The sequence below is a fragment of the Ischnura elegans genome, chromosome 12 (assembly GCF_921293095.1).
Source record: "Ischnura elegans chromosome 12, ioIscEleg1.1, whole genome shotgun sequence".
NCBI classification, from domain to species: Eukaryota; Metazoa; Arthropoda; class Insecta; order Odonata; family Coenagrionidae; genus Ischnura; species Ischnura elegans.
Window position 1 is genome coordinate 52,170,122 of NC_060257.1, and position 13,114 is coordinate 52,183,235.

Consider the following 13,114-nt stretch of genomic DNA (forward strand, 5'->3'; position numbering starts at 1 on the left):
AGGCGTAGGGGGGAAACGATATTTTCAGTCAAAAGGAAAAAAATAACAATTTGACTGCTGTGGTAGGCGTGAGGGAATGAATAAAGTGTTTCAACAAGCAGGGGCGGTCTGGCCAGGTCGGCTGGTCGGCGATCGCCGAGAGCCCCCGGAAAGCTGTCGTCAATAGTGAAGCGTGTACGGAAGGTGTAACCACGAATATTACATTAGAAGATTCTCAAGTCCCCCGCTAGAACTTCTGTCACTTCGCGCGCATTACAATCAGATTTCAACATCTCCTCTCGCGGTGCTACCAGTCATCTATACCCACTTTTCACGAAGAAATACACGGCAGTAATATATAAATGAGTCAATAAATCATATAAACCACATAAAAAATGAATTTAACGCATGCGAGATGATTTTCAACTATAAACGCCTACTTCCCCTACGGCTTATGGCGAAAGTCACGTTGAACGAGATACAGCTGCCTATTTTCGCCGCGGAATAAAATGCGTATGATTCGGCAACAGATTCAACGCTTAACCAGCATGCTCTTGGGCCTCCTTTAATGGAGTCCCCTTGGGTACGGCAAAAAAATACTTAGATTACTTGAACTAAAGTTTTTTCTTCAATTATAAAATTCTACGTTTTCATTAGCTGCTTTATTTACAACATACAAAGCGAAAAAAGATTACATAAATAAAAGAAAAGGATCAGAGGAGAGAAGAAAACTGATGCTATTTGGGAGGGTCATTTAAGAGGTTTATCGATTGCAGCGTAATTAAAAGGAACAAATTCACGACAAAGATAATGGAACCATAATATATTATCGTAGCTTATAAGCTGTATAATTCTCATTTCTCATAGAAATTTTTCCCAACTTTTATCAAGTTTTTAAAAGTCAGAATAGCGCCAAAATGTAATTTCCTAAAATTTTGTGAGGGAGGGCCTACGAATCAACCAGGAAGGTTAATCATTTGAACCAAAGTTTTTGTTGAAATTATAGAATTCTCATTCTAATTTGTTTTCAAAATACTCAATGCAAAAATATTACATAAAATAAATAAAACAAAGGTATCAGAAGATAAAAGACAACCTGAAGGTTTTTTTAAAGGGTTATTCGAAATGATTATTTTAGAGGGTTTTAGGTTTCAAGCAAATAATTCACTAAATAGATACTAGGAGCATAATATAATTTCAAATTTTATAAGCAGTAAAATCTTTCATTTTCCATAGTATTTTTTCTTACGAAATCGCTATTATTTATTAACTTTTGTATGATTTTTAAGATCCAGAATAGAAGCAAAATCCATTTCCGGACATGCAATTTCCTAAAATTTTCCGGGGGAGGACCCCCGAAACAACTGGTAAGTGGAGCCCCATCATGGGGCCAGTTGAGGGCCCCAATCACCCCAGACCACCATTCCCTACCAGTACGTCATCTATATACATTACATTTGCAGTGTGTCAGTCTGTGTGCATTTTGCGAATTCATACTTTAGGGTCTATCTCAGTCGTACCAAGTGCTACAGGGATGGGGATTGGTGCGTTCGACGCAAAACCTCTGAACGCACATTTTAGACTTCTAGGTCCCAGCGCTGTAGGTCGACATTGCGTAAAGTTGCTGGCAAAAATCGTACAGAAATGGACAATAAACAGGCAGCCCACAAAAGGGAGACAGGCAGTGGTGAGCCACAATAGGGTAGTTTCCTTCATCAAAGAAAACGAAAGGCATTGATTGCGATTCGTTACCTACCATTAGTGTATTCATAACATACAAATTATTTTGTTTCTGTAATCCCAGTTTAGACGAATTTCAATGGTGAATTTTAACCTCATTTGAAAAAGGCCAGATTGGCGCCCATGCGATGCAGCTCCACGTGACGTCACCGGGGCTTTGATGCTATTCGAGTAGTCAGGAGTTTTATATCGTCTGAGATTACCAATGTATGTACGAGGCACAGAGCTCAGGGAAACATTTCTTAATAATCACTTATTAAAATTGCCTATGGTTGGAGAGTTCCTTCGCTTTAATAGGGTATTAATAATCCTTATTTAAGCCAAGCGCATACCTGATAGCAGCCAGCATTGTAGCGGAGCTCATAGCCCCGCACCAAGGTGGCCTCACACGGCGGCAGCCGGAACTCGAATGACGTCACACGGCTTTTCCCATCCTTCGTACCGACCAAAAAACATTTTTTTTTTTTTATAGAATAAAAGGGAGTAGGCCATATTTTGAACTGAAAAGGGAAGTGCTTGAAGGAAGCGGAGGATCCCAGATTGCTTCGTAAGTACTCCATGAAAATCTACCTTGAAGTGGACTGACAGGAGGTGAACGACGAAGTGCTGGGCATGGATGGTAAGGAGAGGCAGTTTCTACATGAGATACGGAGGATAAAGAAAGTATGGATGGAGCGAGTACTTAGCAGGGAGGGAATGTTGAAAACAGTGTTAGAGGAGAGGATGTCAGGTAAACAAGGGTGAGGAAGGAAAATAATAGGATTTTTAGAAAGCAAGAAAGGGGGTAAGCCTTATTGTGAATTGAAGAGGGATTTGCTTGATGGAAAGGGAGGCTCTCAGAATTCTTCTTAAGTACTTCATGCAAACTTACCGTAATCGGTAGATTAATTTCATTTACAAATCCGTTCGGCAAAATATATCACCTATTATACTGTTTGCCAGCCCTGGAAATATATCGGACCTACTATGATTTTCTCCTCGTCGCTGAGAAAGATAACTGTTCTTGTCTACTTAAATAATTTTATTTGATATGCCCTCAAATTTAGGCAAAACTCTTCATTATCTCCCTCATTCACCCCATCAGGATCTACAAGCCATGACAGTATGGGAGTAGCCTCGAGAATAGGTAACGTGATGGAACCCGAAACGTTGATTCCCTTAGATTTTCTTATCTGCGCGGAAACCCGAGAAAAGGCTATGCATTCACCTTATGCCATATACCTGTTACTTTCTCTCAGCTACTATCACGAAGAAAATAAATTGTCAGGAATGTGACTGATGCATCTATTTCTTACGCTGGCAATATAAAGAACGCCTTGTACTCTCCAGTGGCGCTAACTAAAAATATAGTAAATGTATCTCGGGGGTCTTAAGTCTCTTTGGGGCGTTACCAAACGTAAAATCTTACATTATGGGCTTTTGATGTCTCATTTTCATAAATAGTTCATTGCATAGATATATGTGTTGGTTTTTCAGGAAATTTTAATGAAGATAGAAGGATATAAATTTATCTATTGGATGGATAAAATGTTACCGGCGCGAAAGCTATTTTTTTATATTAGCTCTGTTAGTGGTTATTAACTAACCCATTTTATTGAAATGTTCACACGTGAGTCAGTGAAGTTATTGTAATGAATATGGTACTCTTCCATAAAATTAATATGGTAAGAGGGCTAATAGGTGTACTAAAGGGATTTTGTTTAAACTTTTCTCAGGATTCCGCGCGGGTAAGATTTTGTAAGAGCGCCGACGCGTCGGTTTTTCAGTAAATTTTGATGAAGATAGAAGGATATAATTTTATGTATTGGATTGATAAAATGATAATATTTTTTTTTCTCTCATACCTGAATACGATGCCTGTTTCATCGCATGCATTTCTCCAAATACTTTATTTTCATCTTTAGTCGAATATAAAATATTGTTAAGTAACCTATGAGTTAGCACAAGATAATGGATTTTCACCGTTGAAATAAATACTTGAGTTATGTGCCCAATATTTGGATTTCCGTGAATTTTTATTGCATATTTGGAATAGCTATATCTCTTCTTATATTAAGGTTATAAAAATTGGAATAGCCCTATCTTATTCTTGCTCTAAATGCATGAAAGGCAAACTGTCTTTGCGATCAGGAGCTTATCTGGTGTAAACGAAATTTTCTTGCCCTACGGAGTACCAGGAACTGAGTTAATATGGCAAATTTTTTAGTGTCATTTGCTGAAATAAGATAGGCAAAATGTGCATTTTAATGAATTTTGATGAATGGTATATAATTCACTGCTCAGGCGAGTATTCGAAACCCTTCAATCCATACATAAAATTTTTGCGATAACAAGCTTTCCGTAAACACCCTCTCCAATCGTCATTGCGGATGTAATAATACACCTCCATTTGTGCAAAGTTCTTTTTTAATGTGTATATAACAAAGAAGTTTTCATTCATAGAATGCAGCCACTAGTGTAAAACATAAAAAAAAATATTCACAGCGAGTGGGCAATTTAATTATATTTGTATTTTCATTCAAGATTCATGAGTTGATTGGAGGTCTTTTACAAAAAATATGACATGATTTTATATTAATATTTACTTTATATTGCTTTTTTCCCAAGAAATCGCATGAATTAGCACTTTTTTTATGTATATATTGAATGTTATGGAAATACAAAAATTATGACTTTATTGCCAAATCCACATTTTTATTATTTGGAAAAAAATATTAGCCTTTGATTAGGCTAGCATCACTTCTAGGACCCTTTCAATAAATTTGATTTCTAAAATAATAGTATAGACTGCTTGATAATTTCTTCTCAGCGACTGATCTGACACCGTATGAGATTTTTTAGGAATTTTAATGAAGATCGCAATTCCTTCGTACCTCAGACGAATATCCGAAACCCTATAGTAAATCTATAATTGTTGGTATAACAAGGTTTCCGTTAGTAAAGCTGCCTATGATTGCCGGTTATGTATTGGTCAACTATGGAAAGTTACTTAGTTAAAGACTGGCAGGTGAAGGTCAGGTTCCATTTACGTAATCACTCTGAGTATCAACTCGAAAGTTGATTAGGATAATAGATGCTTGACCTCACCCTCAGCCACCTACGTATAAATATATTTTCAGGTGAAGTTCCTTTCCTTCGACCGTTTCTCTCTTTAAGATTTTACATTTAATTTGCATGGGCGACCCAGCCGAGATTAAGACTAATAAAGACTAAGAAGATGAAAGACTAAGTCGAGATTTCACGAGCATGTTATAGTTATATGCCAACATTTATACCCACTACATTTCCTCTCGCCGTGCAAGCCATTTAGAGATCAATGGTATCTCTCGGGTGTCATTCATGGGTAAGAGATTTTTTAAATAAAATAAGTGAGACAAAAATTGTAGCAAACAAGAAATTTTGAATGCATGCTAACCTCATGCTTTCAAAAAAAGATTTATTTCATTTCAAAACAAAGCGAAATATCAGAAACATTTAAATTTGAATTTAAACATTTCAAAACAATACGAAATTATACAAACGTTGAAATTAGAAATTTGACATCAATAGTTTCATTCAATTGGAGGGAATACATTCCCAGCTTTCAGATATAATGAAACCATCATTCATGATGTGTTGGCTGGATATTGGCACATCATTTTCCAAGACGACATTCAGTTCTTCCTGCAATATCACGGGTCGCCCCATATTCTTCCATCTTTGGATGAGTGCGTACAACTCTTCCATCTTGGAAGTCTTCTTTCTCGCTGACTTTTCAGCTGGTATGACGTTGTACATCGCCTCGTCCAGGTTGTATCCTCCCTGCTTCTTAATGGCGAAGTGTTGCACCTTCTCTGCATGCACGCTGGTGTCCCCTCTTCTCCGGTCGCTGATCAACGTCGTCAGGACCATCATGAGGGCACTGGATGCCAATGCCACTGCATTAGATGGCTGCAACCACTTCATTGCCTTCCGAATTCCCATGATGGACTTCCTTGCTTACGCCCTAGATGAAAAGAAAATAGAATAGAACGATAAAAACCCAGTAAGAGCTATTAACGCTCTCAAAATGGAGCATTCTTTAAATTAGCAAGATAAAATAGTTGAACGAGGAAAATTATCCGTCTGAAATCTTTGTCGGTCTCAAACTTACCTTCCACGTAGTTATTAGAGCAAATGCGTTTCTTGTCGGGAAGAAATGGAATTCTTTCCTTTCTACGTGTTCAGTGTAGTACTCCACACACACACAATGATGGAAAGTTTCCAACAAGTATTTTCTTAGCACTGAATTACTTTATAATTCGCTTGAAATCGCAATCGACTGTTCTCGCCAATTCGCTTTCAAGTCCATCAAGTGAAGATTCCAAGAATGTATCTTAGTAACGAGCTCGGGTCATTGTTGTGGAATTAGGATGGGCTAAAACCTAATGAAGCATATCTGAATTGTATTGCCCTTTAGGCTTGTATTTTATTTTGAATTTAGTATATTTTTTTAATAGAATGGATAGTAAATAACGTTTAGTTTTCCATTTTTTTTGCGTAAAAATTTTGCGTTCAAAATTTTTAAATGAAAGTAAGCTTTTTGAGTCCCATGAGATTTAATATTTGATGAATTTACTTCTTTGGTCACACCTTTTCTTAGGGAACGAAAGTAAAAATTATCCTTCGGTGTTGAGGAAACCACTGTTGCCTATCCTTGTTGAACATAGCCGAAGAATAATGGTACACCATTGACGTTAAAGATATAGAAAAATATATTACCATTTATTTGAATTGTAAAGCATCACATTCGAAGAATTTTGCACCTTATTATCTCGTTGTTTTCCACGGGCTGTATTTCCTCATGTTTCCAATTTGCGTGATGGTTTAAACCGGCATTCATTAGCATTTAGTGTCATGATTTCTCTCACATTTCTTTGGGCAAAACAATTATTATAGCAACATATTATTTCGTCGAATTGCATATATTCTAGCAAAAAATTACTTCTTTCCTTGTTTCGGTCAGCATCATCATGAGAGATATTAAAATTCCGATATTCAAATCCTATTCCCCCACGGTAGCGCCATGTATGACATATGCGAGGGAGCTACTTGGAACAAATTTGTTATCAATAATTTTCTCATAACTGGAATGTGTTGATCGAGGTGGTCCTGGTTGGAATCCTAGGTGAAGCTTCCGGACAGTCCCATAAAATAATCTTCAAAGTGGAGGTCGGCCAGGTAACCCCCCCTGCCCTGAATGTGCGAAATTAAATCGTCTTTAGCTTAGTTTGGTTAAAACTATTCTCCCTTATGCATGCGAGCCTTAGGGTTGACTTGGAAAGGAACCGACGACCCGAACCTGATTGGGAATTCACACGCCTTTGCCATTGTTCGCGTTTATTTACATCCTCACCAATGAAAAACCAACCCTAGGGTTGACTCACTGTTTGAGTGGTAACCATATATATGAAATGATTGAAATAATTATTATTATTATGATTCTTTATTCTAATAAAATCGACTTCAAAACATTAACGCAAGTACAGAACCCAAAGCACTTGTAAATATGTAGTTTCAAGTTACTCTGCTATGCTTCGCGTGGTTGTAGATCATCAGAGAGTCCTTCGGGTAATGAGAATCCCTCACCAGGTGGAGTGATTCCAGAAAGGAGTACCTTGGTTGCACCTGATTGAAATATAGAATTTACAGAATTATGGAAAGGTATAATTTATCAGATAAAATTATAGGAATGACCATTTCTTGATTTTATACTAAGTCCCTATTCCGCCAAGTTACAATCACAAGTCAATGTTGGTAAGTAATTGAGTAAGAGTAACCGGATTACGTGTAACAATATTCAGGAAATGTTATTTCTATTTGCAGTTCCCTCTTTACGGCGAAAGAGGAATCGTTACGTTAGTTGTAATCGTTACTTGCTCCTAATCGACGATTTCTTTACTAATTTCACTGGTTTACCTAGGCTTACAGATAACTTCTCTGAGTAACATAATTTGTCTTTTAAGGATCAGATACTCTTATATAATACTGAAGTTACAAAATATGACACCCCTTGTGTTGTTGCACAAGTCATAATTGCATGTATCGAAATTGAAAAGACAATCTGCGATTTCTATAGCACCTTTTATTCACATTTTTACCTCTATATTCGACACATGCAGGCGGCCTTTGAACAGGACATCTTACGAGAAGTTATTTTGATTGTTAGTGTAATTTTAATGATTTCTACTTTTTTAAATTAGCAATTTGTATCCCTGATTGATTACTTATTATACCAAGTACGTGAAATTAAGACCAGTTAATTTTAACACTGTCACAAGTCAACAAATAAGAATGGCATATGGAAATCGTGCATTTTCCGTCAAGTTGAAACTTTCCCACGCCAAACCTCTCACCAAAAAATATCTTTGATTATCTGTCAAAACTTTCATTTCATCCTATTCAATACATAACTCTAAATAGCACGGTTCCCATCACTTAACGTATGAGTGAAAATTTTCTGGACTTTACGAAGTTCTCAGCGCGAGAATTATTTACAATGCTGTTTTTTCATATTTAATTTCTAAATGGCATCACCAGATATGGGAGATACCACGGATATATATTCATTACCTTTAATTCCCAGACACATGTATGGAAAATGTATTGGATTCTCAAAAATTAGCATAATCCAATGTATGCTTCATATATGCCACATTAGATGGTCTATGCATGGCACGGTTATACTAACTTTTATTATAACGAGGTGGTTATACTACGATCGTTAATTAAATTTTAGTGTAGATAGCCACCTTTAATTATTGACCATTGCTGCAGTTATATGACTTAATTTTTTTTCCCATTATGGAGGAGATGTGACAGCATGTATAATCATATAGTTATCAACCCTTTTCGGCTTTCCTCCATGCTCACTTTTGACGTCATTATCTCCTGGTATTGGCCGGAAATGGTTTTTCCTCTTTGCCTTTATTTCTGTGCCTGTAAGTTTCGTGGCAGGACTAGAAAGAAAATAAAGGTACGATAAAAGTATGAAATTCACATAAAATTTTGTTTTCTGTGTTATTATTTACATGGTTGCTATGGGTGGTGTTTTCGATTCACCGGACTTAAATTTATGCCTTATCCCTGTTATTTTCTATAACCGACACATAGAATGGAAAAAAAATGTTATGAATATTACTAATGTATCTTGTTCTTAAACTGACAATGCGAGGAAGTCCTTGAGGCCCTGAAATGGGCCCTCGACTAATAATTTCTACCGACGTGAAGTTTTACAAATACTATATATGTATAAATTTGCCTTATTAAATAGTGATAATGGTAATGCGAAGGGCTTTGCATAAGAGTCATTCCATGTTGTAAAAGAAATTCTCTACTTTTCGAATTTTACCACGTTAATATTCACCAGAAAGGGCTGTCATTTTATTTTATTAGAGCATGCGGTGGTAGGTTACATGATCATCAGCCCTTCGGTTTTACATCACATTTGTTGTGATGATTATCTTCTGGTGTTTGCCGGAAATAAATTTCCCTCTTAAACTTTATTTCTCTGTCTATAACCTCCGTCGAATGGCAAAAAAGAGAATAAAGAGTCGTATTTTGTTCGCAATACTCTTATTAAATTTAATAGAGAAACTTGATACATACCGCTTATACAGATTATGCATTCACTGCTGATGCTATGGCGTGTTTTGATAATTACATTTGATGTGCCCTCTTTGAGCAACACTCTTCATTATCTTCCTCATTCAGCTCATCACGATCTAATGAAGGAGTATCTCCCACCGCCATCGTCCGATGCACATTTTACCTGAGCGAAGACGCCATATTTCATGCAATCTCATTTTTTTTAATATTACACAACTTACTTTGCCAAATGCTCTTCATTTTATTGCTTTTAGACCTCAGTTTTAGACACTATCAATCTGTAAAATTCCTTTTCCTCTGTTATTATTTACTTGGTTACCGTGGGTGATGTTTTCAATACTACGTATTTATCTTCAATTTTTTTTCATTTCTACACGACATTCCCATGTGTATCATTAACCAGTGATAAATGCATTACCTATACTTCTCACGTATGTGGAAGAGTACGTTGATTAATTAGATAATCCTATCTATGCACCGTAAATGGTGCCTCATATGGTCCATACGCGGGACGTTTGTACTAATAATTATAACGTAGTAGTTAAATTAAGATAGGTAACTAAGTTTTAATATAAATATGGCCAGCGCTGATTATATACTATTGCTGCATTTATATGATTTCAGTTTAAGGTCCATTGTGGAGGAGACTAGACCGTATGTATGGCAAGGCAGTATGTGAGTAGCCTCGAGAATTGGTGAAGTGATGGAACCCGAAACGTCGGCTGCCTTAGGTTTTCTTACCCGCGCTGAAACCCAAGGAAAGGTTATTCATTCAATCAATGCCATACACCTGTTACTTTCTCTCAGCTACTGTCACTAAGAAAAATCGTCAGGAAAGTAACTAATGCATCTGGTTCTAACGCTGACAATATGAAGAAGGCCTTTAGGATCTCCAGTGGGGCTAACGAAAAATACAGTAAATGTATCTCGGGGGTCTTAAGTATCTTTGGGGCTTTACCGGCGCGAAAGCTGATTTTTAAATATGCCCTGTAAGTGATGATTAACTAAACCAATTTATTGAAATGTTCACACGTACGTGAGTCAATAAGGTTATTGTAATGAAATTGGTACTGTTCCATAAAATAAATATGGTAAAATGGGTGATAGGTGTACTTATAGGCTTTTGAGGTCTCATTCTCATAAATAGCTAATTGCAGAGATATATGCGTTGGTTTTTAATGAATTTTGATAAAGATAGAGGGCCATAATTTCATCTATTGGATGGATTAAATGTTAATTGTGTATTCCTTCATTCATCTCCCATACCTGAATATGTCTTCTTCATGGCATGTTGTTCCAAATTCTTCATTTTTATCTTTAGTCGAATACAAATATTATTAAGTAACCGCTAAGTTAACAGTAGCCGATGGATTTTTATCGTTGAAATAAATACATGAGTTTTTTGCCCGTAATTAGGATAACCGTGATTTTTTTTACATATTCTGAATACATATATCTATTCTTATGTTAAAGATGTAAGCATAAGAATAACCCTATCATTTTTACTTGCTCGGTATTCTTATAGCTGAAAATACCAGCATAGAAGTAAGGAAACAAGTCATCAGATGCTACATATGGAGTATGTTTCTCTATGGAAGCGAGGCTTGGACGTTGACAGCAGCAGAGAAGTCAGGAGTGGAAGCATTCGAAATGTGGTGATACCGAAGAATGATGAAGATAAAATGGATTGACCGTGTGAGTAACCAGGAAGGGCTAAGGAGAGTAGGAGAAAAGAGAAGCCTCCTAAAAACATTTAGCAGAAGAAGGGACAACTTAGTTGGCCACATTTTGAGGCACGATGGTCTGATGATGACAATCGTTGAAGGACAAGTGGAAGGGAAAAAGGGCAAGGGACGGCCCCGAATGAGTTATATAGGACAGGTTTTAAAGGATGTAAAAGAGAATAAATATGTAGCTATGAAGAGATTAGCGGATAGGAGAGAGAAATGGAGAGCTGCGGCAAACCAATCTTAGGATTGCTGACTAATGATGATATATGCATGCAAGGCAAACTGCTTCTACAAGGATGAGCTTATCTGGTCTGAAAAATATTTTCCCTCCCTACGAAGAAGCTGGTACTGAGTTAAAAAGGTAAATGTTTTAGTGTGAGTGGTTGAAATGAGGTAGGTAAAATATGTATGTTAAGGAATTTTAATGAAGATAGTATATAATTAAATACTGAGAATAGAATTTTTAATTCTTCAATTCATCAATAAAAGGTTTGCGAAAAGAGGTTTTCCGTGACAACCCCTTCCAATCTTCATTGCGTATGTAATAGGTAATAAACCTCCGTTTCTGCGTTGTTCTTTTTCAATTTGTTAAGTCTATCAAGTATTAAAATTGTCGCTTTTCATTATTCTTAAAGATAATTAGTTTAACATATGGCATAACAAAGAAGTTGTCCTTGATATAATAGAACCACTGGTGTAAAAAATGAAAATAGGTACTCACAGCGAGTGGAAAATTCATTTAAGTACATTTGTTTTTTTACTCGAGATTCATGAGCCGCTTGGAGGACTTTTTTTCAATTATTTGCCTATATTTTTGCTTTATATTCTAGTATCCCAAAAAATGTATGCCCTAGCTCATTTTTATTCATATATTAAAAGTAATGGAATTACGAAAAGTATAACTCGTATGCCAAATCGATATTTTTATTGGTTAGAAGAACAATATTTTTATCGGGATGGCATCATTACAAAGAATTTTTTAATAATTTTGATTGCCAAAATAGTAGCATGGATTGCTTAATTATCCATTGTCAGCGACTCATCTTAAACTAATTGAGATTGCTTAGAAATTTCTATGATGATGGCATTACTTCGTACCTCATACGAATATCCAAAACCACATAAGAAATATATAATTATTGGGATAACAAGGTTTCCGTAAGTAAAGCTGCCAACCATTGCGGCTAATGTATTGTTCAAATTTTGAAAGTATCTATGTACATGACTGGCGAGTAGATTATCAGGGGAAATAAAAATACCAATATTATTTAATAGAGTTTTCATTAGGGCATCATCAATATTCTCTTCATCCATTTACATAACTCACTCTGTGCATCAACCCGAAAATCAATTTGAACATAGTATAGTAGACCTCACCCTCAGCCACCGACCATAATTACCTTATTTTCAGGGGAAGTTCCTTTCCTTTGACCATTTCTCTCCCTGAGAATTTACATTTTAGTTGCATTAAAGACTAAGCCGAGATTTCAAAAGGACATTATAGTTATATGCTAACCTTTATACTCCTTACCTTACCTCTCGCCATGCAAGCCATTTAGAGATCAAAGGAATCTCTCGAGTGTCATTCATGGGTAAGGAGATTTTTAAAATAATATAAGTGAGACAAAAATTGCAGCAGACAAGAAATTTTGAATGCATGCTAAACTGCATGCTTTCAAAAAACGATTTATTTCATTTCAAAACAAAGCGAAATAGCAGAAACATTTAAATTTGAATTTAAACATTTCAAAACAATACGAAATTACACAAACGTTGAAATTAGAATTTTGACATCAATGGTTTCATTCAATTCGAGGGAATATATTCCCAGCTTTCTGATATGATGAAACCATCATTCATGATGTGTTGGCTGGATAGTGGCACACCATTTTCCAAGATGACATTCAGTTCTTCTTGCAATATCACGGGTCGACCCAAATTCTTCCATCTTTGGATGAGTACGTACAACTCTTCCATCTTGGAAGTCTTCTTTCTCGCTGCCTTTTCAGCTGGTATGACGTTATACATCCCCTCGTCCA

At 36.2% G+C, this 13,114-nt stretch overlaps 1 long non-coding RNA gene across 1 annotated transcript; it reads right to left on the reverse strand.

Annotated features, from left to right (window-relative positions):
• Positions 1 to 7,164: 7,164 nt before the first annotated feature.
• LOC124169607 lies at positions 7,165 to 9,717 on the reverse strand. The gene is made up of 3 exons (XR_006867169.1): positions 9,346 to 9,717; positions 8,490 to 8,696; positions 7,165 to 7,365 (listed from the first exon to the last, which is right to left on the reverse strand). It is a non-coding gene; the product is annotated as an uncharacterized LOC124169607 (long non-coding RNA).
• Positions 9,718 to 13,114: the final 3,397 nt, after the last annotated feature.